Source organism: Mytilus edulis, unplaced genomic scaffold (assembly GCF_963676685.1).
Source record: "Mytilus edulis unplaced genomic scaffold, xbMytEdul2.2 SCAFFOLD_1132, whole genome shotgun sequence".
NCBI lineage: Eukaryota > Metazoa > Mollusca > Bivalvia > Mytilida > Mytilidae > Mytilus > Mytilus edulis.
Window position 1 is genome coordinate 1 of NW_027268238.1, and position 27,667 is coordinate 27,667.

Consider the following 27,667-nt stretch of genomic DNA (forward strand, 5'->3'; position numbering starts at 1 on the left):
CTTGACATTTATGTATAAACCATCAGACATTCATTTTGAGGGAAATTAGGTTATGTTGATATTTTTGTATATTTTTGTCACATCGCTGCTTGTTTAAAAATAAAATACAAGAAATACCAGATATATGTATTTTTATGCCCCTGTCTCTAATCTAAGGGGGCATTAAGTGTTACCCTTGACTGTCCTTCCATCTTTCAGTCCATCTTTCCTTCCATCTGTCTGTCTCAAAAGTATTTTCACATATCATAAGCAAGCATGAGCTGGGGCGGACACATTCTACTTATCTTCAAATAAATCTTGCTCTTACTGCACAGCATAATATTATTCCCTGTTATCAAAGACATATAAAGCAATTATATGTCTCTGCTGTTATTTACCAGTGATGTAAAATACATTATAAATTGTCCATTTTTGACAATTCCTGTGTCTGACAACTGGTACTGAATAATGAGTCAAAATCTTGAATTGCTGTTGTTGCAATATTTGCAATTCAAATCAATTTATAATGTTTACAAAGTAGATGCAAAGAAATTGCAATAATATGAAGGGGAAGAAGAAAATGATGTAAGCATTTTTTTGTGAAGTTTTAGGGATCTTAGTCGAAAACTCTTGGAGAAATTTATTAAAAACAATTAATAATCTGTTTTGTAAATTTTGCTTATCCTTATTCTTGAAATAAGTGTAGTAATAATTATTCTCCAATAGCAGGTGCACAACTTGTGTACTATCTCTCTGTGAAACATAAGGAGTCTTAATTGAATGAGTTTACTCTTTCATAAATTCTGCTGAAAAATTTCCTCTAACAATTGATTAATAGCAGGTGCATTGGTATAATATGTGTGCATCTTCCTGCCAAGTTTCATGGACCTCAGCTGTAGGACTGTTTGTGCTAAGCTTTATATTCCGGGGGTTGAAGACTGTATATAGATGCCATTATCTTTTGTCATATGTTCTTTGTATTTGACCTCAATTCATGGCTCAGAATCTTACTGCTAAATTTTTTTCAGTCTTCTGGTTATTGGAATTTCTTACTCATTATGAGCAGAGGGGCATCAGTAGCCGAGTTCGAATCTTCCATGTGCCAGGTGCACTCAACTCCCATTTTAATTAGTTAGTCAGTTCCTACTGAAGAAGAAGATAGGTGGTTCCCTTCGACTACTACTTCCTCCATTTATAAAAACTGACTGCCTCGGTTACATTTAAAAGAACAAATTTATAAGATTATAACTCATAAATATTAATATTATTACAAGTGTAGGTTATTTTTGGTTGAGTATATACGTTTTTGAATTGGAATTTTAAGGGGAGGTAACTCTGAAACGGTGTATTTTCTGAAGGAATCTACATAGAATTTTCCTATTTTGTAATGAAGCCGGAAAAACTAGCTGTCAGCTACATCCAGTCTGATTTTGTTTGATGTTTTTCTGCTTTGTATCGATTTGATGGGTTAAGCCTTTTGAACTGATTTTTATACGATTTAAAAAAAATGTTGTGGTTGTATATTGGCATCATGTTGTTGTCATCTGCATCGTCCCAAATCAGTTGGTTTCCTGACAATAACTTATGTATAAGAATATAGAAATCAATGAAATTTAAACAGAAAGTTTATAAACACAAAAGGAAGGTTGGGGTTAAATTCGGGGGTTACAGTCCTAACAGTTTAGGAATAAGAGCCCAAAAAGGGATTTTTTCTAGTTTCCAGACAACAACTTGCTTCATGTTTAAGTATATGGATCTCTCTGAAATTATACCACAAGTTTCGATAACAGAAAGGAATGGTTAGGATTGGCTTTGAGGGAGGGGGAGGGGGGGTTATTACTTAAACCGTGTAGGAATTAGGGGCAAAACAAATTTTCCTGGTAAATGGACAATTTAAAAGCAATGTAAGGGAGGTAATCCAAAACAAAATTGTACAATGTTGGATTACCTCCCTTACACTGCTTTTAAATTATCTATTTAAGAATGGGTAATTATGGTTGAAAACTCCATTGAAAATTTGAATTGAGATTATGACCATAGGGAAAGAATTTTATTTTTTTTGGAAAAAAGGCAGGGGGAGGGTAAAAAAGAAATGGGGGGGATGGGAGGGCAATTTTTTCTCATTTCAGATTTCAGAAATTAAACAAAATTTCTTCAAATTTTTTTTTGCAAAAAAAAGTGGACTGGGAGTTCAATACGCAACAGCATAGTGTATTACACACAAAAAAAAGAGGACTCATTTTATTAGCTCACCTGGCCTAAAAGGCCATGTGAGCTTTTTCTCATCACTTGGCGTCCGTCGTCGTCGTCGTCTGTCGTCGTTAACAATTTTTCAAACATCTTCTCCTCTGAAACTACTGAATGGATTTGAATGAAACTTAGCATGATTGTTCCTTAGATTATCCTGCACAAAGTGTGTGCTTCGATTTTTGATCCGTCAAAAAACATGGCCGCCGCTACTTAAAATAGAACATAGGGGTCAAATGCAGTTTTTGGCTTATATCTCAAAAACGAAAGCATTTAGAGCAAATCTGACATGGGGTAAAAATGTTCATTAGGTCAAGATCTATCAGCCCTGAAATTTTCAGATGAATCAAACAAACCATTGTTGGGTTGCTGCCACTTAATTGGTAATTTTAAGGAAATTTTGCAGTTTTTGGTCATTATCTTGAATATTATTATAGATAAAGGTAAACTGTAAACAGCAAAAATGATCAGCAAAGTAAGATCTACAAATAAGTTAATATGACCAAAATTGTCAATTGACCCCTTAAGGGGTTATTGTCCTTTAATGACAATTTTTCACAATTTGTTCATCACATTTGCTAACTTTAGAAAATCTTCTCCTCTGAAACTACTGAATGGATTTGGATGAAACTTAGCATGATTGTTCCTTAGATTATCCTGTGTGTGCTTTGATTTTTGATCCGTCAAAAAACATGGCCGCCGTTTCTTAAAATAGAACATAGGGGTCAAATGCAGTTTTTGGCTTATATCTCAAAAACGAAAGCATTTAGAGCAAATCTGACATGGGGTAAAAATGTTCATTAGGTCAAGATCTATCAGCTCTGAAATTTTCAGATGAATCAAACAAACCATTGTTGGGTTGCTGCCACTTAATTGGTAATTTTAAGGAAATTTTGCAGTTTTTGGTCATTATCTTGAATATTATTATAGATAAAGATAAACTGTAAACAGCAAAAATGATCAGCAAAGTAAGATCTACAAATAAGTTAATATGACCAAAATTGTCAATTGACCCCTTAAGGGGTTATTGTCCTTTAATGACAATTTTTCACAATTTGTTCATCATATTTGCTAACTTTAAAAAAATCTTCTCCTCTAAAACTACTAAACCAAATTCAACCAAACTTCAACTGAATGATCAGTAGGGTGTATAAAATAAAGTTTGTGCTTTATTTTTTATTTCGTCAAAAAACATGGCCGTCATGGCTAAAAATAGAACACAGGGTAAAATGCAGTTTTTGGCTTATATCTCAAAAAACTCCAGCATTTAGAGCAAATAAGACAAGAAGTTAAAGTATTTATTAGGTCAAGGTCTACCTGTCCTGAAATTTTCAGCCGAATTGGGTAACTGGTTTTTCAGGTATAATGCCCCTGAATTGATGATTTTAAAGAAATTTTGCAGTTTTTGGTTATTATCTTGAATATTATTATAGATACAGATAAACTGTTAATAGCAAAAATGTTAAGCAAAGTAAGATCTACAAATAAGTCAATTTGACCAAAATTGTCAATTGACCCCTTAAGGAGTTATTGCCCTTTAAAGACTTTTTTCACAATTTGTTCATCATGTTGACTTACTTAAAAAATCTTCTCCTTTGAAACTGCTGTATCAATTTCAGCCAAACTAGGCTAAATGAGTTTCAGAGTATCTAGTATAAATTTTATATTTCATTTCCTTGTAATGTCAGAAACATAGCTCCTATGGCTAAAATAGAACATAGGAGAAAATGATTTTTTTTTTGCTTTTGAAGAAAATAGGACGATTCAAAGAACATTTAAATAAATTGAAAAGCCAAAATAATCATTGATGAGAGATTTAACCAAAAAAATTAAGGTGAGCGATTCAGGCTCTTGAGAGCCTCTTGTTTTTTTTTATTGGAGGGGGGTCAATTCGCACAAGGCAAAGTGTATTGCACAAAAGCAAACAATTGAATATAATTCAAATCATATAACCAATTCTAAGTTCTTTGACTGTATTCTTTGTCAGAAACCTATCATAATTGTCAGATATATAATAACAATCTAAATTCAAACCTGTATCAAGCACGAATATTGTGTCCATTTTTGACCCTGTTCAGGGTTGGACATCTGCGGTCGTATCCAGCTGCGCCCGACGAAGCAATTTTTTATAGTTTGATCTTCTGTTGAGCTGTAACACCACAGTTCCAGGTTATGGAGAGGGTTTGATCGCCTCACACACATGTTTAATCCCGCTACATTCTTTATATGTCTGTCCCAAGTCAGGAGCCTGTAGTTCATTGGTTGTCATTAGTTCATGTTTGTCTTTTTCATTGAACTTTTGTGTTTCAGTATTTCTTTTCTTCTGTTTGAATAAATATTATATCTGTATTGTGTATATTGTTGCTCTTTTTGCATCAGAGGGTTATGTGTTAGTTAATGAAGTTATCATTATCGTTATCGAGAGGCGATTGCAAATATTTTTGAAAGGTGAATCCGAGTTATTTTTATGTATCATTAAGTTAAACTAAATGAAAGGCCGTCTACAATATGCTCAACTGTTCCAGAAAACACCACAACAAATAATATATACTTATACATAAGTCAAACTCACACAACAAACAAAACTGTAACTATGTTTTACTTTTAAAATAAACTGTACGCAATCTTAATTATTTATCTAATTGAATATATCTTACTAGCTGGAGGCCTACAGATACGTTTTGTAGTGGAAATAAATATTATCTGTTTAAAAGTTGTTCAATTTACCTTTTCAATATATACAACCGATAGATAAATTTGTATGTTATATTTACTTTATAGGTAAAAACTATACCGAAAACTAGTATTACCTTTAAATGTTTTGGTTGAATAGTTCATAATTCACTATTGTATAGTACTCGGAGCTCTTCAATCAATGGAGTTAATAATTTCATAGCAACGTACGTCACCAGGGCCGCTTTGGTTTTAACTTTGGATAGATATAATACACTACAAAACAAATGTTGACCAGGAAAAAGTAGATCTATCTCCAAGTTGAATAAAATGAAATTGTGGATTTTGTAAATGATAACTATCAAAGGAAACATAGGTAAGTTTAAAATATTCGATAATTAAATGATAGACTTTTAATTCACGTATATAACATTTTAGTGTGAAAGAACATGTTGGTATGCACCCGTTAATTTAAATGACTAAAAGCCTTGGCCAATGAATGTTCTCGTTGATCTCTTTACACTTAATTGCAGTTTTAGCTATTTTGATAATTCAAAAAAAATCCTAAAGTTTCCATGACGTTTTTCGCTAAACGCTATAGCATAGTAATTTAATGTTACATCTGTCCGCACGCTCTTTCCCTCTCCCTCGACCAATTTATAGAAGATATATAATATGGTCAAATTAGCATTAAGCTGTCACTTTGCTTTTTTTACAGACTAAACAACCTTTTTGAAACTGACACCAAGTTTTGGAATCAGATCATATACATTTGTTTTAGCACAAATCATCCCATGATATGTTATTGAACATCAAGTTACAGAATATCAAAGCTGTATAAATTTCATGAAATTAAGTATTATAAAAGAAAGTTTATGTTTTACACAAGTATTTCAAGTGGCATACTTTATGGGTAATATAAGGGTTGGTGATATTTTGGTAAATAAATCAATCAAATTTTAATTTCCCACACCTAGTCCCTACGAGACTAACTGAATTGGTATAAAGTACACAGTTGACTTTTTGTGGCACAGATTTATAAACGCACGGACCCAATTAGACGTATTTTATATGATTAATATAAAGATCAATGTTTAAGCTTGGGTTTAACCTAATTTGAAACATTTAATATTATATATTATTTAGTAATCCGATCTATATTATTGTAATGATTACTCAGTTTGATTTAAATTTTCGTAATAAATGCAAAAATTAAACCCCAAGTGGTTTTATGTATATTCATGTTGCAATGAAGTCTTATTCATTTTACATTCATGTCATAAACTATGACTGTCCTACTAAAGATATATAGCAAAACATGTTTTAACAACGAAAACGTCAAAAAGTGTAAAACTGTAATACCACTTTGCTTCCAATTTGTAAATCTTTTATCCCCATTTTTCTCTCTCATGTATTTTAGTCTTTTCCTTAAATTCTGTTTTTTTTTGTTTTTTTTTAATGATGCATACTTTTAAAAAAAGGGGGGGGGAAACAAAGTTTGATGGGAAATACAATATATCTTTTTGCTCTATTCAATCACTTGGCCTATAACATTTTAAAAAGTTAATAAATGGTTAGCATGTGAACATTTGTAAATAACGTTAACATTTGTATGATGTGGTGTATTGTGTATTCTTTCGTTTAAACTATTTCAAATGTTTTCTTTTTCAAGTCAAACACTGTATATACAAATGTAAATACGCCAAATATCAAAGAACTGGTAATAGCACACAAATATGAGACCCTTAACTACAGTCTAATATAAAAATAAGAAGATGTGGTATGATTGCCAATGAGACAACTCTCCACAAGAGACCAAAATGACACAGAAATTAACATATATAGGTCACCGTACGGCATTCAACAATGAGCAAAGCCCATACCGCATAGTCAGCTATAAAAGGGCCCCGAAATGACAATGTAAGCACATTTTTGTTAGTATAATAGTCCCATATATAACTGAAGGAAAGGACTCATTTGTATGCTCAAAAACCTGCATATGTGATGCGACGTTGGGAACGCTATTTCTTTTTTAATTCAATTGTTTATAAAGGAATAATTGATATTAAGCAAGGGACAATTAAAGTTCACGGTATTATTAAAGTCTCAATAGCATTTTAATGGTTCATAAATTGGCTTTGTTTTCATGTAGACGATATGCGATTAAAGTATTAATATCCGAACAATAGTATTTACAATGATTGACATTTTTCAACACAGCTTTTCGTCATGACATATTTTACTCACACCGTGCAGTCTTCTTTTTAATTTTCTCTTTCGCTCTTTCACAATGATTCATATCCATTCTGTTCTACGGACATTGCTTTTACCTATTGTATATCTATTTCAATTATTGAACATTATGAATAATTGATATTGTTATGAGTATAGAAAGTTTACATCTATTTGGATTTAACTTAAATGTAATTTTTCTAATTAGAAATATGAGAAGAATACTGAAGATGTTAAATCTAATCATTACTGTGCATTAGTGTGTTGCTTTCCTCGGCAAGTTCAATAAGTAGCTTTCTAAAATGCATCATCAGTTTTTCATTAACGACGATTTCGTTCACTGCAGTTTTATAATAAAATTTTCAAAATATTTACGATGTATCTGGCATACAATTTCGATTTTAGTCATAGAAACAATGTTTGTCTCTGTGATATTTGATTAAAAATGCATAGTAGCTTTCAAAAGCCGCATCGATTTTAGTCATGTAGACTGTAAACAAAATGAAACTAATGAAATATAATTTCGTGTAATTCATTGATAGGTTCATGTCAATATTTACAGATCTGAAAAACAATCGCTTCCACTATTTCACCATTATCGAATTATATGCAGTCCATCAATGATAAAGTAAACACCTAACAAAATATATTGATTGATTGATTGATTTTGTTTGCTCAAAGTGACAAATATTTCGTAGACGATCAACACATGTAGAGTAGAGAAAAACTAAGTGTCATGGTTTTAGGGGAAACCAAATGTTCTGACTTGATTATCACTATGCGCCATGTTCTTCCTATTTGTATTAATTGTTGGGCATGCGACCGAGGATACAAAATAATGCACAAACTTTACAACGTTCTTAAAATGTTTTTGATAGAGTACACATACTGGTATACTCTAGTATACTGGTAATGCTACACACAGGGCTTTTAGTTTAAACGATTGACATTTTTTTAAGTGTCGATCTAACTGCTAAAAAATAGGCTTTCGTCGCGTGTTTGTCTCATTTCGACGGAGTAAACAAAGTAAGATTCAGGCGTTTTGTTTCCGGGGTCGGCGGTGTCAACAGTGTATTAGTTTGTGGGGAAACACTAGTGGTATGTCAATAGTATTTGGTATGCAGTTGTATAAGCATTGAGACATCTCATTTTCATGGAGAATATGTGATCCGTCCCCATACTCATGGTCTATTGACTTTTGTTTAGTTTACATGCATGACTTGTGATTAGATCAGTTTTAGGGAAACCATTAGGGAGATCTGTTGTAGGATCTTAGTTTTTAAAACACAGTATGATTGGAAATTACGTTTAACCCTTTGAGCGTCGTTAAAAATCTATTCAATAACGTCATACAACACAGCGTTATGACTACAACGTTACCATAGTTCAATATGTTTGTACTTTGCGTATTTTCCGACAAGGTCCATACTATTTGGAATGTCTGCGTTTATGTTTATTCTGGTAATTCTTGACTGTTTTGTTAATACCTAACTTTTATTTATTTGTGTTATGCTTGACCCATATCCATGGGGTGTAATTTGCAAATTATCAATTAAAGTAAGTTAAAGTTAAGTTTTAAGAAAGGATAAAATTATCTTTAGAGCTAGATATCTTCGTTTTGAAACAGGAATTTTAAAGGAATTTTACAAGTAATAATAATAGGTAGGTTAGAGTGCTAAATATGGTTTGTTCCGAATAAACTGCGATCGAATTCACCAAGCAACAAAGCCAATATGAATTATTGCATGATTTTAACTAATTTAATCAATTCAAACGGCATGTAGAAACAAGTGCGAAATTTTACGCTGCATGGAATTTTAATTAAACATTCCTTTTAAACGCGGAAATTTAAACCTAAATTCAAAGGAAGACCGATCATGTTATCAAATTTTGTTATAATAACAGTAGCAACATGCACAATACTCGGCGTGGGACGTTTGCACTTTTTCATGTGACATTTGCGCTTTTATTTGTGGACACTTGCGCTTCAAATCATGGGACATTTGCGCTTTTTAAAAATGGACATTTGTGCTATTTACATAGGACATTTGCGCTTTTGCAATATTTGGTTTTAATGACTATCCTCCTCTTTTATCCGGGCTTGGATTATTGATATATGCTAAAAAGTTTATATACAGCTAAAACTAGTAAAAGAAAACATTCTAAAGACATGAAAACACGTACATTCATCACTGGTCAGTTTTCGCTTGATATCTGAAGCCCAAGGACTGAAAAAAAAAATAGCTATTATTATCTGTTCTGACTGGTATTTCGCCCTTATTTCAAATGAATTATCAAGTTCTCAATTCTAGGGTGCCTGTTTATCAATATAACAAATCGTAATGTAATTCACCGACTGTTGTTAGATGATACTCTCCAAAAACAATTTTTTGTTTTAGCAAATTGAGTGAGTAGAACTGTTCATTAAAGTGGGCAAGGAAGGATTCTGCACCATTTGTCGTATTAATGAGAAATATAAGTAAAATTCATCTACGTATTATTACTTCTCATTAAAATAAACAGGTGGACGACTATAGGTAAAAAGCGCAAATGTCCGGTCAATTTAATACAGGTGAATCAAAATTTAAAGCGCAAATGTCCATAGTATTTGAAGCGCAAATGTCCTATCGTTTTACAGGTAAAAAAGCGCAAACGTCCTGTGCCCATAGGCTACTGAAGGTTTAACATAATTGTTTTTTTAATTGTTTGATTCAAAGTTTATACCCCCTTTTTACATTTTAGATAATATAACATGGCAAAAGAAAAAGAAGAGGTTATACCAGTGGCAGGTCCTGGGAGTAAGATTAAAGCACTTGCGCCAACAGTGCGGAAACATTTCAAATTTGAAGGAGCTGCAGTTTTTGTAGATTTTTCTACAAACAGTGTCAAGGCATTACCAGCAGAGATTTGGAAAAATGAAGAGATACAGAGAAAATCTACAAAATTCCTTGGAGAGAACAACCGATTAAAGAAACTTCCAAAAACAATTTCAGATCTTGAGAACTTAGTTTTCATTGATTTGCGAAATAACATCCTAACATCACTCCCTGGAACGATATGCAAAATCAAACCACTTAAAACCCTACTAGTCTCCGGTAATCAACTGAAAAGTTTACCGGCAACCATCCACAAAGCTGAAAGTCTCGCCACTGTCGATGCTTCAAATAATAAAATCAAAGCTATACCGAAAAACTATCAACAAATCAAAATCTATCGTTCTTTTGGATTTATCCGACAACGTCATCAAGTCTATAAAGAAAAATATTTACGAAGTCGGAGCTCAGATAATTTTGAAAGGAAACCGAATAATCGAGTTGCCAGACGCTAATGTCAAGAACCCCGCACTAAAGATGCTCGACGTATCCCACAATTCCATAGCACATATCCCAGACAATATCAACAATGTTTTGACACTTACATGGCTCAATCTGAGTCACAATGACCTATCTGAGATACCAAAAGAAATGGGTTTCTTGAAATACTTGACATTTTTAGATTTGTCACATAATAGCTTAGAAACTGTTCCAGAGGAGTTATGTGCGATTGAATTTGCATTGAAAACATTGCTGCTATCCGGAAATATGTTGAAATACCCTTCCAAAGAACATTAACAAACTTAAACGCTTACAAACACTTGAAGCAGCCGACAATGCTTTAACTGGATTACCTCCGAACTTCTCAGATCTTAAGGACCTAAAATCACTCGAGCTTTCAGGAAACAAAATTCAAAACATGCAGGAAATGAGCAAACTGAAGTTTGTAGAGAACATATAAAATTGGCAAGGAACGAAATAACAGTTCTCCCAGAAGATTTGCCTAATCTGAAGTCATTGATATCCCTTGATGTTTCAGGCAATTACCTTAAAGTTATTCCGGATAATATATGCAAAATAGGAACATTAAAATCCCTTTCGGCGGCAAGAACAAAATAAGTGCAATTCCAGAGACCCTAGGAGAAGACCAGCTTATAACAGAGCTTGATGTATCACACAACAAAATACAGGGATTTCCACAAGATTTGAAAAAGTTAAGGTGCATTGAAGTTCTTAAAATTGCAGGGAATCAGATTTCAGCCCTTCCAAAGAGCTTAGATGTAATGTTTCAGATTCGGACACTAGACGTCGCTGGTAATTCGCTGACTCAGTTTATGTTACCAAAAACAATAACATCACTGAATATAGCAGAAAATCCTGTCTTTCATCCAAAAGATGACGATAAGTCTATTTTTAGCCAATTTGCTGAGAAAGACCATGCCCGTCTGATCACAGTTCTTGATGCTTCAAATACAAAACTTCCTGAAATATGGGATTCCATTTGCAAACTTCGTGTTCTGACTGTCGTGAAACTTACACAAAACGCCATCAGTGTAATACCAGAAGATTTCTGTAAACTTAGAGCGCTTCAAGAAGTAGATCTGAGTAAAAATGGAATAAATGAAATACCAGACAAATTCAATCAGCTACAAAATCTCCGAAAACTGAATTTAGCCCACAATAGCCTCAAAGAATTTTCAGAAAGTCTTTGTGATCTTCACCAGTTGGAAGTTTTAAATCTGGCAGACAATGAAATTTCAATATTACCAGAAACATTTGGAGAAATTAACAAATTGACAAAACTTGTTGAGTTAGATTTATCGTACAACCGTCTAGCAAATTTACCAGAGGAAAGATGGGATGTTTTGGCTTCAATGAAGGTATTGAACGTTTCTTTTAACAGCATTAACATGGTACCAGCAGATTTACCTTACCTGTACAGAATTGAAGTGTTAAACGCTGCGTCAAACGACCTCACGTCACTTCCCAGCGATATCGTGAAAATGACTGGATTGAAAAGCATCGACGTGTCGGACAATCTCCTCGAAGGCATTACCCGAAGGTATATGCAAACTACCATGCTTAACGAACGTTAATGTTGCCGACAATAAAATAAAACAATGGCCATCCAAAATTGAAGCTCTTAAGGCGAAGGCTACCGTAAATATGGAAAATCAGTCAGCTTATAAACAAAGAGATGCACCAGATGATGCTCTTAAAGCAGGAGAGGTCCAAACTGACGCCGAAGATGATTCAAAGAGGTAGCCGTATTGTGAAGGTATTACCCAGGGGACAATTTGTCTGAAAAAAAGTGACAGTTGTGTTGATAACATTTCATTTGACCAACGTAAATCATTAATATGACAATATTACACACAAAAACCTAACAAACAAACGTCGTCATATTCATTTAAAACAACTAGTATACTTTGTGCGACTCATTATCAAATTTTATATAAATAAGATCGCAATATTAATTTTCCTACGTCTATTTGAATTTTGATTTTTTTTTAGTAAATTCTGGTTTTTTTCTTCTGATTTAGGACGTGAATTGCCTACTTCTGAATGTTTCTACATTTTATTTTTTAGACTGCATATGGAAGTGCTATTGATCCATATTTTCTGCTCAAGTTTGACTGTTATATCTTGCTCATTGAATATTAAACATGTGAAAGAATTTTTTGCACATTTATTGAGTATAATGATTTTTGTTGTCTTGCTTGAAACGAAAGTCATAGAATCCGAGACATAGGTATTACAAACCGGCGACAGCTTAAACTATTTGTTAAGAGGTTTTTATCCAGTAGGTAGAAGACCTTGATTTTGCCTATATACCTTGAATGCAGATGCCATATGTTAAGAAGTTTCCGTCTGTCATATTATTTTAAAGGTTTTGCTACGGTTTGGAAAAGAAACATTGAATTTCTCCCTTATTATGAGTGAAAGAATATCCAATTTGATGTATGGGTCCATTGATCGGTGTTCATCTGACCTTGACCTCCTTTCCTGGATCAGTAATCAATGATTAGTTTTCGTGGTCAACTCCATATCTCGGATACTATAAGCAATAGGTCAAATATATTTTGTGTATGTTACTATTGTAGGTCGTACATGTCTAACATATTTTATCTTACCTTGACCTCATTTTCATGGTTCATTGGTCAATGTTATTCATGTCTAAAGTGCATATTTTCCGACGGGCAGGATTTATCTGACCTTGAACCCCATTGTCATGGATCGTTACTCAATGTGAAGTGTTCATGGTTGAGTTTTCCATATGCTGTAATCACTAGGACAACTATATTTGGTGTATTGGATGATGATATGACATGTACATATTGTCTGGCATAGTTCATCTGACTTTGACTTCATTGTCATAGTTCATTGATATATGTTTAACTATTTTGTCATTAGATCTGTTTTTGCGGTCATCATATGTATGATTGTTAGGTAAGCAGCAGTCTGATAGGGTTTATCTGACCTTGTCCTCAATTACATTGATCATTGAAAATTTTAAGTTTATGTAAAACATTTCAGCTTGTGCACTCTTGATTTGTTGTCTATATGAGCTAAATCATTGAACAGATTTAAGTTCCTCTTTCATGTTTATGAGTTCTCATACTGTTCGTTATCTCCAGAGTTTAGATTTAAAGTATGTACGTTTATCTTTTGATTATAAATTAAAATCCAAAATATCGAAGATAATTTCATCTAAGATTACATAGTTTGCTTTCTTAGATGTCATTTTTAAAATACAATACTAGTCATCATTATCAAAATGAAGCCCACGAAGAGGAATGTACTTGGTTGAGATGCTATAATTACATACCCCAACAGCTGTTATCTTTATGTTGTTTAGATCTAATATGGAACCAGTTTTGAAACTGACATATACTAGTATGCGAAACAAATTTGGTAAAATGTCAACAGACTGTTTATGTTCGATTCCAGACGGTTACAACCCTTGAAAGATACGACTTTACATTGTCATCAATGAAAAAAGGTCTTGCAGCTAGAAGATCTTGTCAATGTAGTGAAATCAACTGGCTGAAAAACTTTTCATATCTATTGATCACCTGTCAGTTTTGCTTGTTTGGTCACAACGTTCAACGTGCAACTATGAGAGATTCACCCCATATCATTACAGACCTTCCACCACAAGGGACAGTTGTTGGATATTCCTAGTCGTATGTGCCGTTATTTTCTATCTGCAAACTGACATTCGTCCATCTGTAACATGCAGCTGAAACTGGCTCCCGTCCGACCAATCGCTCCTGCGCCAGGTCCTAAAAGTTCCAACGTTGTCGTAAAATCCAGGCCAAACACAATCGTTGATTTCAATCAGATAATATGTGAGATCTAGTTACTCTCCTTGACTCCGGTTTTTCAATGTTATTGATGTTTTGTTGTTGACTAACCTCCCACTGGTATGACAGTTGTTTATAGTTCCGTCATATCAATCAAATTTGGCGAGCAACCAAACGTACACAATAGGTTAATGTGACACTAATTTGGATCCATTTATCAAAGCTATGCAAATATATGTCACAGACACATAACCCAAATGGTTAAAAAAAAAATCACCAACACGTACAAGTGAATACAACTCAGGCGCATACAAATAAGTTGTAGTTGATCATAAATTTGACAAAGGCGCAAACCAGAAGTTTTTTTGTTGATAGTAAATTGACAAAGACGCCACCAAAAATGTCTGTAATCGATTGTTCATACATGTAGACATTCTTAGAGAAAACCCTGTTCCATTAATGTTTTGACTATACACCCATTTACAAAGTCTGAGTAGCAGTTTGAAATTCGTATGAATTGAAAAATGTATACTCCATACGCAAGTGAAGCCTGTAAAGTAACAGCAAATGGGGCAGGTTACTGGGTTGTGTATCAGAATTGCATACAATCTTGGACTGTTCAACTTCAACTAAAATCGACAAAATAAAATGCATGCATCTCTTATTTTCTTCATAGAATAGATTTTCATTTGCAACGAATAAATGCAAAATTGCAAACAAATAATTGTTCATAAATCATCAAATCATCAAAACCTATTCAAAAGTTTTTCTCTAAAATATGTTGTCATTTTGGTTTCATTGTTGAACAAATAAGAAACAGCAGTTTACTGATGTTCAAATATCATGAATAGCAAGGGGTCTATTTTTCATCAAGGAAACAAACAAAACAAATCGACACTAGATCAGAATGTTTATAGAAGTGAAATGATCAACATACTACGTGTTCACGTCAATTTCGTTTATTGTTATTTGTGTCAATCCGAGTACCATTTTGTATGACGTTAACCAAAACGACAAAAAATGAAACTAAACCATAGCCCTGCTCTTTGGCCGCAACGTTCATATTACTTATTATTGGCGGAGAACGTAGGTGATGTTGATAGCATACTTGATGTTATCCTTACAACCGAATGGAATTGCAGTATATTGACTACGTTTCGTTGAGTATATAAACACATTATTTGACTTAAATATCAACGATAATTAAAAATGGATCAATAAATAACGAGAATAGTAATGTGTATTATTTAACAATTAATTTCAAAGACAAACAATTTTAAACTTCGTTTAAAAGGATTAAAATCGCATAATACTTATAATTGTAAAATACAACAATATTTGTTATTAAGTTACAGCTTGTCGATTGTTCGTCCAACTCTACCCAAAGTACACTCCGTCATCCACGTTACATAGACACAAAAAGAAGAATGAGCCCAGGGACACGAATGCCCCCGCTCAAGCTTCAAACAAATGAAAATGGGACGGACATGGATGACACTTTATGTCCCTGTCGACCTTCCTGATGGGGGCTGACATTAATAGACGAGAACTTTTCATATAATTGATAGGAGTGGTTTATTATATTGGTATATGTCCTTGTCCTTTACCTTCATGAAAATGTTCAAAGGTCACAGCTCATATGTCACAAGTCACAAGTCACAGACTTTTCAAACAAGTGCGCATTGAAAAAGATGAAAAAGAAAAAAAAATCCTTTCTTAAACTTTCATTTGCTCACAAAGGTCTCGAGGGCGTTAACTTAGGCAATATCCTTCATCATAAATTAGTTCAGTCAAAAATACCTCCTTTTTTAAAGATCAGTCTGTACTTATCATTTCTTATACCGATACCAAACCAATTGCAAATAAAATTTTCAATTACAAACACGTTTTGCAGGATCTCAATATTGATGAATTTGGAACTAGCACAGGTGCAATCAGGTCTAAACCTGAATTCACTCCCGGTTTTTAGTGGAGTTCGTGTTGTATCTTAATTATTATTTATAACTGTTGATGTAAATGTCCTTTGGTTTTGTGAGTCTTTTTACTCCTTGGTTTTGATTGTTATTGTCTTTGTTCCTTAGGAATTTCAACCAAGGACGAAGAACTCGAACTTCCATTACTGTATTGGATACCTTAACTACATAAATGTCCTTACAAACAACGGTATATTGATGGGTCTTCCAAGTGCTCAACGAAACACTCTTCCTAAATTATTAACATCAATTGTATCAGCAATCAAAGCCTGTGCTTCAAAGATATTGTGAAACCGCCTATTCTAGAGGGTGGCGTGAATCAGATGTGGATACTAAATCTTTCAAAATAGATTGTTCTTGAAAATTAACAATTTTAACAATAGATCGATATCAAACAAAAATGTTTCATTGTCATCTTTCGGGTGCAATAGGTAAACGAAACAACCAATGTCGAATCATCAACTCACAGTCCTAACCAAATATTTTACAATCCCATGGTGCAGCGCAATCTCGACAGCGCCGTCGAATTGATCATCCCGGACGCTTCATGTGATCCCAAGGAATGTTATTCCACTTGTCCCCGCAAAGCAAACTCAACTGACTTTATAATATTGGTGGTGGTTTTCATCGTTTAAACAATGTCAGATCTGATGCAAAATTTGCTCGATCGGACCAAATCCGGCGAAAAGCATGACTTTTAGCCAAGGCGGGTGCCAAATGTCTATGCAACCACCACTGACGGTTTTTTGCACATAATGAATGATTTTTGGTCTACAGAATTCGATGTTTACGTCAGACGGCCGTTTAGATGCCACTAAGGAAAGACTGTGGTGTTCTTTAACAATTTCTGCGCAAATGGTGCTTTACTGCAATTGCTCCAAAGGTTCTACCGTGAACACCATTGAACTCTCGTGACCTTTGGACAGCAACCAGAGTTGATATCGGATGGGTTGAAGACAAAATGTATCGGTCTTGCTGAGCGTTTCTTGCTTTTTGTACCCCGTGATGTGGCTTATCATTAAATGATCCATTTTGGTTGAATCTGTAGATGATTTGGGTTATTGTAGAGGCTACAACTTCAGTCTTCTCGTAATTGTATGCTGTGAAAGGCTTCATTGGATCATGCCCAAAACTGCATGTCGCTGGTTGTCAGAAAGTCCTGGCATTTACTCAGATGTTTATTGCAGTTTCTTTTCAATAAGGGTGGGAAAATTCATGACATTAGCCAAGCTTTAAATGACAAAATCGTGAAAATGGTGCGCATGTTGAAAAGCGGTGAACTCGGTTTATGTCCATTCAAAATAACCCTTACTTCGCATTTGTTCCAAAAATCACTCAACCGTAAAGTTGTCGACAATTGTCTTAAAAGTCATTTTCAACCAACTATGCAAAGTTCTAATATAAATAAAATAAAAATTATATGATTTTCTTGAAAAAACAAAAGTGTTGCGTTTTCATTGGCACTCAGTATATGTTCCTTGATGAATGCATAGGAGACGCTTACCATATCTTTGATGAGTTCCTATACCATGAAAACGTACTTGGTCTCTCCCTTTCTTAAGTTCGTTAGATTCCATCCGTTTTCGTTTGTTACCCTGACATGAATCATTTTAATCGAGAAATGAGATTTGAATATGGATTAACTACTGATGCCTAAATGAAATGATCGTCAACTTAGTAATTGACTTTGCACGTTTATTTGAGTGGTAATAATGTCTTATGAGGAATCAATGTGTACAAATATGATGGGCTTTTAAACTTTACTCAATACTCGGTCAATAAGATTTGTGCTCGAAACAGCAAATTATAAATTCCCCATCTTTGTTGCAATAATACTACCCAAAGGAGTTTATAAATAACTATTTAAAAGGTTACTAGTAATATTTATATTACATTAACATGTTTTCGTTCTGAATATGCATATTAATTTGCCGCTGCACATGAAGGTATATTTTTGCTTAAATATTTGATTTAAGCAGGGACAAAACTAGCCTATATGGAAATTTTCATCAAACTGTAAATACAGGATCAAAACTGTATCGTATTGAAACAAACCCACACATCAGTAAGCAGCGATTCATCATTTTCATCATATTGATTCCCATTTCCGGCACACACTCTCACACGCAATTGTTCACTTTGGTTTTTATAACAATATATTGTGCATTTTTCGTCTTTTATTCCCATTATTCTGCATTCGGAGTTTGATTTATTGCAGACAGAAATCAAAAGTCAACAGCTAACAAGATCAAATTCCAAAATTCCAAAATCTCACCCAAAACCATTATTGAAACAAACCCACACATCAGTAAAATTTTGTAATATATTGTGCGAAGATTAAAGAATAAACAATTTATACATAAACAAGTTTAATTCTAAATGATCTATAGGTATAATGTGATACATATTTGAGGTAAATAACAATACAAAAACATCAATAAAATTGTAACAGAAAACAGTTCAAACTCCTTACAAGTCTCTCTGCAATAAAAAAAAAATTGTGGTTTAATTTTAACTCCATTATAATTCACCTAAAAACCACATCTTATTTTAGAATTCCAACCCATAGACATCATTCTATCTTACAACTACATAATCTTATAGCTGATTTCTCTCAATGTTTATATAAATATCTTTTCGTTCCATTATTTATAGAGATGTTCTACCTCAATTTAAGCTTGATGAGGTGTTTGGTTATTTCATTCCATAAAAGTTCAGATAAATTTCGAAATCAAAGAAATAACATAGAATTGGCCTGTAAACTAATTTTCAGTTTGGTTTCAACAACAGTTTCTTCCATATTTAATTTATGTGATTTTAACACCAAATTCCTTAAAACATCAAATAATTTCAAACAGCTCATCAATCTTACACAAAATAGTTTTTGAGATATTAAAGACAGTAAGACTCATTCAGTTTTCTATCACAATTTCTGTTGTAGTAATTCCTCGCCTAATTATTCACCGGAAAACAACATCAGATGTAATTCCGCCTGTCTTAGTAAGCAAAAACACAAATTTACAACAGATTTACATTCATTGGAGAACTTTAAACTTTACTTATATAGTTCTGCTAAGTTTATCCCACTAGCAAGTTATAAAGCTTATGTAACAATAGCTTTTTGAAAAAAAGTTATAACTTTATTTTTTATTCTAAATAGTCTATACTTTTTTTATCCTTTCGTAACTTTTATCTGATTCAAGAGTAAAATTGAATATTAATTCAAATGAGTAAGTGCCATTGATTATGCTTTGATGTAGTAATTTTAACAAAGTGTCTTTTATAGCAATAAGCATATACAAAATAATTTCCACCAAAATTCACTTTGCATCTTTTATATTAGTATAAAACCTGATATAAATACAGACAAAAATAATCAAAATCAATATAGCTTATAACTATGGGATAAACTAGCATTTTCTTTTCAATCCTTTGAAGTTGGTGACACCTTTAATGTTATATGAACAAGTATGGAACAATACATTAAGTAGCAACATTAATATACCATCCAATTTCCTTATTAACTACCACAAATTATGAAAACAAATGAACAAAGCTGTTTTCTTATATCTCTAAGAATAATCCTGATGAATGCGCCTAGTACTTTTTTTTCTGGTATAATGCAGGCCCAAATGCAATAACATAAAGGTTATTGCACAGAATCATATATTAATATTTGAACTATGTTATCTTTACAATTCAGACTAATTGAATGACAGTAGAATATGTGAAGAATTAGTTTTCAAACAAAGAGCACGTTTGCTTCACATTTGAGTAGGCATAATTTAAACATAATGTTACTTATGTAAGAAAGTTAATAGACAATTTCTGTACATTTTGTATCCATATAAAGTATGCAAATACCTTCATTATGTCACATAGAAAAATGTTATAAAAATCATAAGAAATTTGTTTCAGTCAAAACAATCTGATTAATTTAGTAAGTATACATACAAATAAATTCATACATATCATGTTAAGTAAATAGCCTTTTGCATACAGTATTGTTAATTTGTTTTTATAAATAATAAAATTCATTAAGATTATAAAATTTTCAAGGCACTAAGAAATAATGAGGTAGAGTCATGGATAAACATTTAATAACCACCAATATTCAATAAATATATATATGTTGCAATTTGAAAAAAAAAAGTTAAAATAGCAACATGTAGGTTCTTTATTAATACAATTTTATGTCTATTTTAACAAATCAAAACTTTTAAATACACAATAACTAAGTTTGTTTCAATATAAAAACCTAATTTATGTAAACATACAATACCAATTTCAGTGATAATCAGACTGTAAGCAATGAGGGGGTAAATTAATGCCCACATTGGAAAACAAAAATTCACTACTTTATGCAAAAAAAAAATATATGAATCTGGCCACAACACTTTTTTTCTGTCAGACTAATTTTATAGGTCCAAGATAAATAATCCATTTCTGAAAATTTACAAGAAACTTTTATTAAAATTTTACCAGCACTGAAGCAGAAATATTAACAAAAATTAGTTGCTTTGGAGATATACTTAATAGTTATTGGATTCATCATTTAGAACTTCTTGTATTTTTAAACAACATAACAGGTACGTGTACAATCGTACTTTAGTTATTCATAGACATATATTCAGTTTTATAATTGTATATTTATCAAATATTGATGGATTTTATTTTCTATCAATCACAAAACACTTTTAAACAGATCAATATGGTACAGAATAAGAAAATAAAATCTAAGACTGACTGAAATGGATGAGATGTTAAAAATGCATCAAAATGATTGAGGTAGAGAAAGAAGATTACAAACTGGCATGACTACAAGCTATTCACAGCAATATTTATAACTGGCAACAATCAATCTAAAGTTTTGCATTTCTTTGAATAAATTTCGTGTTCAGACATTTTTTAACAATAAAATATCTTTGAAATCTCGAAAAATATCCCACGCTTCAATTTGTAAAACTATCTAGTTCAAAATAATCTAAATCATATGTTATTACATGTGAAATCATATTCTCAAGCTGACAGATTACAACTAAGCATTCATGCTCTCATATATATTTCAAATGTATGTTTCATATGTCACTCTATATAATTGCCATCTCACATACATCTACAATCAGTTTTATTAAATATTTACATGACACCTAATTTTTAACCTTGAACATATTAATCTACTTCATTGAAAAGAAAATTTTAGGTTTTTTCTTTCCAGAATTTCTCAGATAATAACATACAAATTACTAAAACAAAAGAACTCCTTATAAAATCATATTTAATGTAAATTGATAGATCACAACCACACTAATAGCACTAAATTTACTTCATAAAAGTTCCTCCTTGTAATTTAAACATGCATGAACAAGTATACAAAACAACAAATATATATTAATAAATTGGCATATGATATTATACATGTTTAAATTTACAAGAAGAAAAACTTTGGTACAAATTATAATATAAAAGGCCACAAAATATTTACACAAGGATTAAATATGCTGTAAGAGTGATTTCAACCAAATAAAGAATTTTCTTATAGGTTCTGTGTTTTAAATTTAAGCATAAGACCTTCAATAGTCGAACTAAAGTGCCTTAGCAATTGGGCATGTTAAAACAACTTTAAATCTACAATCGTCGATAAAGGTGTAAATACATGTAAAAATGATTTGTATGTAAATTTTGAAAATTCTGTATAAATTCAGCATGTTCTTGAATAATCAGATCTTTAATTTTTAAAGATTATCATGATGACTTTAAATATAAATAAAACACAACTTTGTTACTTAACATTAACATTCCATCTTTGCATGCTGAGATGATAATCATGATCATCTCTGAAATTCTGTATTTATTTTTCATATTATCCAGTAATATTCTTAAAAGAAAATACTTGAACTCTATAAATCACACAATATGTAATTCTACTATATTATTTTCTTACATATCAAACTTTTTATAAAAGACAGTTTAAAAGATCAATCTGAATATTCATTGTGTATCTTAATGCCCTGCCTACAATAGTAGGAAGGCAATGTTTAGTGATCTGTGCATTTGTCAATTTGTCCATACTGTATCAAGTTAGGGTTTGATTCCAATTTCTATATTTACTGAACATAGATATGTATCAGCTTAAAGTTTTGGTTTAGGGTATTTCATGTTAGCCTGGTATTTCTAACGAGTTGTGGTCACATCAGTTCTAAATTTAGTACACATGTTCATTATGATGTGAAATTTTAAAAAAAGATGCAAAAGTAAATATTTGACCCAGATTTAACAGTTCACGGATCGGCTTCAAATTTAAATTTGAGGTAGTTTCAATGATGTTGTGATGACACTAACTTGAAATTCAGTAATCAACAGTTATTATTATAGTGTGAAAATATTAAACACACGTTCTTAAAACAACTTTTATACAATTTGATTTTTTTCATATTGCAGTAAATAAGTAATTTTTAAATAAAACTTGATATTTAGTGTCAAAACATTTAAGTACAATTCACAATTAATGCAATACTATAATTCACCTACAATACTTGCTAAAATATTGTAGATAAGAATGGTAACCAACAAGTGTGCTACTGTTCAGTTGTGATCTCAAGCGATGGATTGACTGAACATGCAAGAATGGTAAACTTATGATTACAAACAGGGCAACAAAGTTATATATTTATAAAGTCATATGACAAACATGATTATCCTCATAATGTATTCATTGCAGGACAATTGATGCAGAAATATCTTTCATTGAAAGGAAGACAATTTAATTGGTTTAAATCAATGTAACAATATCAAGCAAGTTACTCCATGATAGTAATTTAACATTTATGGATTTATCGTTTACATTTAAGTATATGAAGATCTACTGCCCACTTAAGGTGTTATTGTGTTACGTAAAAAAATTATTTGCATCCTTGTTTTCTTACCCTGTCATTCAGCAAAATTTATAAAACAATATTGAATAAGCAATAGCATTAACATAATAAATTATCTTACGAGGAGGTTATTTGGACATTTTTTCATAGTATAAATTGTATCTTAAACATTACTCAGCTACCTTTATTCAATCTGAATTTTCAGACATTTTACTATATCGTTAATTTAAAGCACATAACAGTAAAGCCTGACTAAACCTCAACCATCTGAAGAATTGATTGCCAGTAAGTTTGCTCTATTTTGTTTAGACAAGTTTCACTGTATAATTAAATTTAAATGTATAATCAAACTGTATGCATTCGAATGTTTCAATCGTGATGAAAACAGTATATTCAACAGTTAGTAAAATACAGTCATTATTTTATAAATCAAGTATCTGATAATTCAGTGCGAATAAGTATTGCTAAGAAAAGCACACAAATGAAACATTTACACTAATAATTAAATCAATATTTACAAGAATATTTTCATGCTTCATTACAAAATAATATATTTTAGTCTCCCTGACTATAAATTGTATGAATAATCAGTTTACAAGAAATCTCTCAATTAAATTAAGAGCAAAATTACACTATTACAACAATTCAAAACACCTATTCACATAAAACTGAGCAAAATATATTTCAATCTAGCACTATATCCTGTACAATTCATTGGTATGAGGTAGTTTATGAAAAATAAGGCGCCAAGGTATAAACTACTCAAACTTGCTAAACTTGTCTTACTTGTTGATCATTACCCTCGTTTACATGATTGGTGGTATATGATTGTCATTTTCATACAAAAGTAAAGACTTGTCAAATCCTGTAGAAACTTATTCTGTCTAGATTCTAGTATTTTTGTCAAATCTAACATCAGTTATTCTTTATATGCAACAGACTTTCAGGAATTCAGATATAATTACTTTGAATGGTGTTGAATAGTGAAAAAAAATTAACATTTTATTTATATCTATTTTCCTTTGTTTTAATTTTCAAAGAATAAATGAAAGCTATAGTTGATTCTATTAGTTATCTGTATTGTATTCATGTATTCTCAATCTTATAACATTCAACAAAAAATGACATATAACTGGTCAAATCTTTTTTCCTCCAATCAGATTCTTTCAATCTATTCACTCCTTTATCACAATGTATTATCACAAACAAATCTGCATCAGTTTCATGTAATTTACATGTTTGACATAATCACATGAAGTTCTTTTAATAAAACAAAATATTGTTAAAAAATTAAAATACTTCAAGGTTACATAAAATTTAAGTATTTTAGTTATTTCAATATCAATTTACTTAGTTCTTTACAAAAACTCATTTTATACAAATAAAATAAACAGAATTTGGGTATATGAAATACAATACAATTTTGTTTTGTCATTCTACGTGTGCCACAATCAAAAATTGATAAAAAAATCATAAGAGTTCGGATAAAAAAACAACTCCATTTTGATAAATCAACAATTAATGATTCTTTAATTTTAAAAGTCATGATTATAAATCGCTTCATTCACCATTAACAATACAGCCAAAAACAACATGTAACATGCAAATGCATATAGTACTAACATCAGATCATATAATAATGGTGATACTTTGAAGTACATGGTAAGCTTCCTGACAAAGCATTAAAAACATTGTGTTTAACAGTTAGCTTTCCTTCTTATGAAAAATGAAAACAATTTTGGATTTTTAATTAACATCTTCACATAATTTCAAGCAATCTACATGGTTTCAAGCATTATTACAAAGCACATATAGTGAAGCAAAGCTGATATAAATTATTTACATCGAAAAATTATATATACAAAAAAGTGAGGTAGATAGATTCTGTTGCCATCTTTAACTACCCATGTGGCAACACCTCCTGAGAAATTTTGTTCTCAATGAACTCAAGGTTTGAAATATAATTCATTTGTGGAAGTTGAAAACTGATATTTGTGTTTTAATGTTATTAAAAAAAATTTGAAGTAATACACAAACATATGTTTTTCAAATAAATCTGTTTATTAAATGCAGAATCAAGATTTTATTTTTTTATGATTTGTCAATACATTTTTGTACTTCCAAATGCTTGTGATAAAATAGTTTTGATGTTATTGTTTTAAATCTTAGATGTTATTGATTCGAACAAAATTTTCAAATACAATTTAGACTGCTTTTTGCATATAAAGTTGTAATTTGCTTTTAACTAATGAGTTAATAAAACAAAACGTAGTTTCAAAAGATCAGACTTTTTTTTTCAAGATATAACTTCCAGCAATTTTGAATTATATTTCAAAACATGTTATGAAGGAAATAAAATTACCCAAGTTATGGTCCTGAGAATTTTTGGATGATACAAATAAAAAAAAAAATAACTTGCTTTCCTGAATAAAACATGTGAGGTCTGCTGATTATAAAATGAGGTCAGTTTTAATCACTTCTTGAGGTTTGGAGTAATTATAAATAAGGTTTAGCAATATCTGTAAAGAACCTGAGTTCAATGTTTATATCTGTTTTAATTGAGGTATATATGTGAAGACACTTTTAATGTGGACAAAATCAAACCATTTGTCATAAAAACAAAAATTCAGTTATTTTTTTCAAAACTGTCCATGAATCAAGGAATAAACTATGAAAATATCAAATTTCTTCACTACATGGAAACAAATAATAATCCCCAATCATTTGTAAGTTTTCAACATTTGTAAGTATTCAACATTTAAAAATATCAATTACTTAAAAAATGTTTATATAACATACCACAAGTTTTTGTAAAATAAAAACATTTAAGTGTCCAAATAATAGAACAAATAATAAAAGAATTTTTGAAATTGCATTAAGTTAGCTGAAACTTCTCTACTCCAGCCGTCATGTGTAACATTCTAGACATAGGAATCTTTCTTTATTTTACATATTTTCCCCCTACCTAGATCCATTCAAAATGTTTCCATTAATAGTAAAGTATGACTGTTTCTTTTAAAATTTATTTTATTTAAGACTTAATTTGGCTGTTTATATTGTACATATACTTGTATAGAATAGATAATGTTCTTTGTCCCCCTTAAATGTGAAAATAAATGTATTATTGATGTATTTCTCTTCATTTTACATGAACTATACTGTACAGTATGTCTAAATCATTAAACAAAACATTGAAATATAAGAATGAAAAATGTTTAAGTGAATGATTCATTTTCTCTTATTCAAAATAGAAGCGCTAAATTACAACACAATAGACATTTTCACAATAACTTTGCTCTCTTTCTAAATTAAAATTAAAAAAAAAGAAAAGCTAATTCTTTATTAAAATGGAAGCCATTTTGCTAAAACCATATTTTTTTTCATTAGAATTATTAAATATGTGTATTTTTGTGTTATTTTTGATGAAACAAATGAAGAACAATACTTTGGAAAAAAGATATTTTCTTACTAATTATACCAGTGTATTGCAAAATTACTTCATCATTTCAACTTTAATCTGGTTTCCAATTATTGATAAATCTCCTAATAAAAGTAATTCTTGATATATAATTGGACGAAAATGGACACACATAGATTCAGTCATACATGTTTTATATTTGTACTACTTCTCCAAAATAAATCTCACAAATTCAACAATGAATAAACAACAACCACCGGGGAGAAATCAAAAATGGTGTTTTACACTTCTACAAATGAGGATAATAAATGAGAATGGAGGGGGAATTAAAACAACAAGCTTCATAAGAATTATATAACAAATATTTGCACCAAACATTTTCATTTATTTTTCTGAACACAATAGGTTAATTTCCTTTTAGCGCCTAAGTAGGCAAAACCAAATGGCACAATTTTAGACAATTTTGTTGAAAATACTATTTCCCTATTTCTTTCAATTTTATTGATATTTTTTTTTTTATAAAAACATTAATGTTACTTAAAAGTTCAGGCATCTCATTATATTCCAAAAAATCCATGAGGCATTAAAATATACCTTGATCAGATGATACTAAAGAGAGATTATTTTACCCATTCTATTTTTTTTTCAATAATTTTTTTTTTAACTTTTCATTTCTTTAAACTCTCAGATCTAACATCTAACCTGTTAGATATATCATCAATCATATTTGAAATCAGTTATTCTCAAATAATTTACAAATTACATAAAAAAAAGTTATAAAATCTGTTATTTGAAAATAAAAAAAACAATATTACAATTAGACTGTAAATTTGCTATCTGCTTTAAGCTAAAGGTAAGCAAATGGGATTACACTAATATCAAACTTATCAAGCACAAGATATTTTCATATTAGTAAAATATATAAAAGTTCCTAAAAAAATAAAGCCTGGAAAATTTTGTAAATATGGCACATAGATCATCTTATTCTAATAGCATATGAGCTTCATGAAAATACAAAGGCCTGTAGCAAAAATATTCCACAGCAATTTTTTTACTTAATATTAGAGGCTTGTTCATTTTCAACTTTGGTACCTATATATTATATTTTTAGTATAAATGAGTTTCAAATTTCAAATGTAGTTGGAACACT

General features: G+C 31.1%; 1 pseudogene; it reads left to right on the forward strand.

The window, feature by feature from the left end:
- The first annotated feature begins 5,107 nt into the window (after positions 1–5,107).
- Positions 5,108–12,623, forward strand: LOC139507098 (leucine-rich repeat protein lrrA-like; annotated as a pseudogene).
- The last annotated feature ends 15,044 nt before the right edge of the window (positions 12,624–27,667 follow it).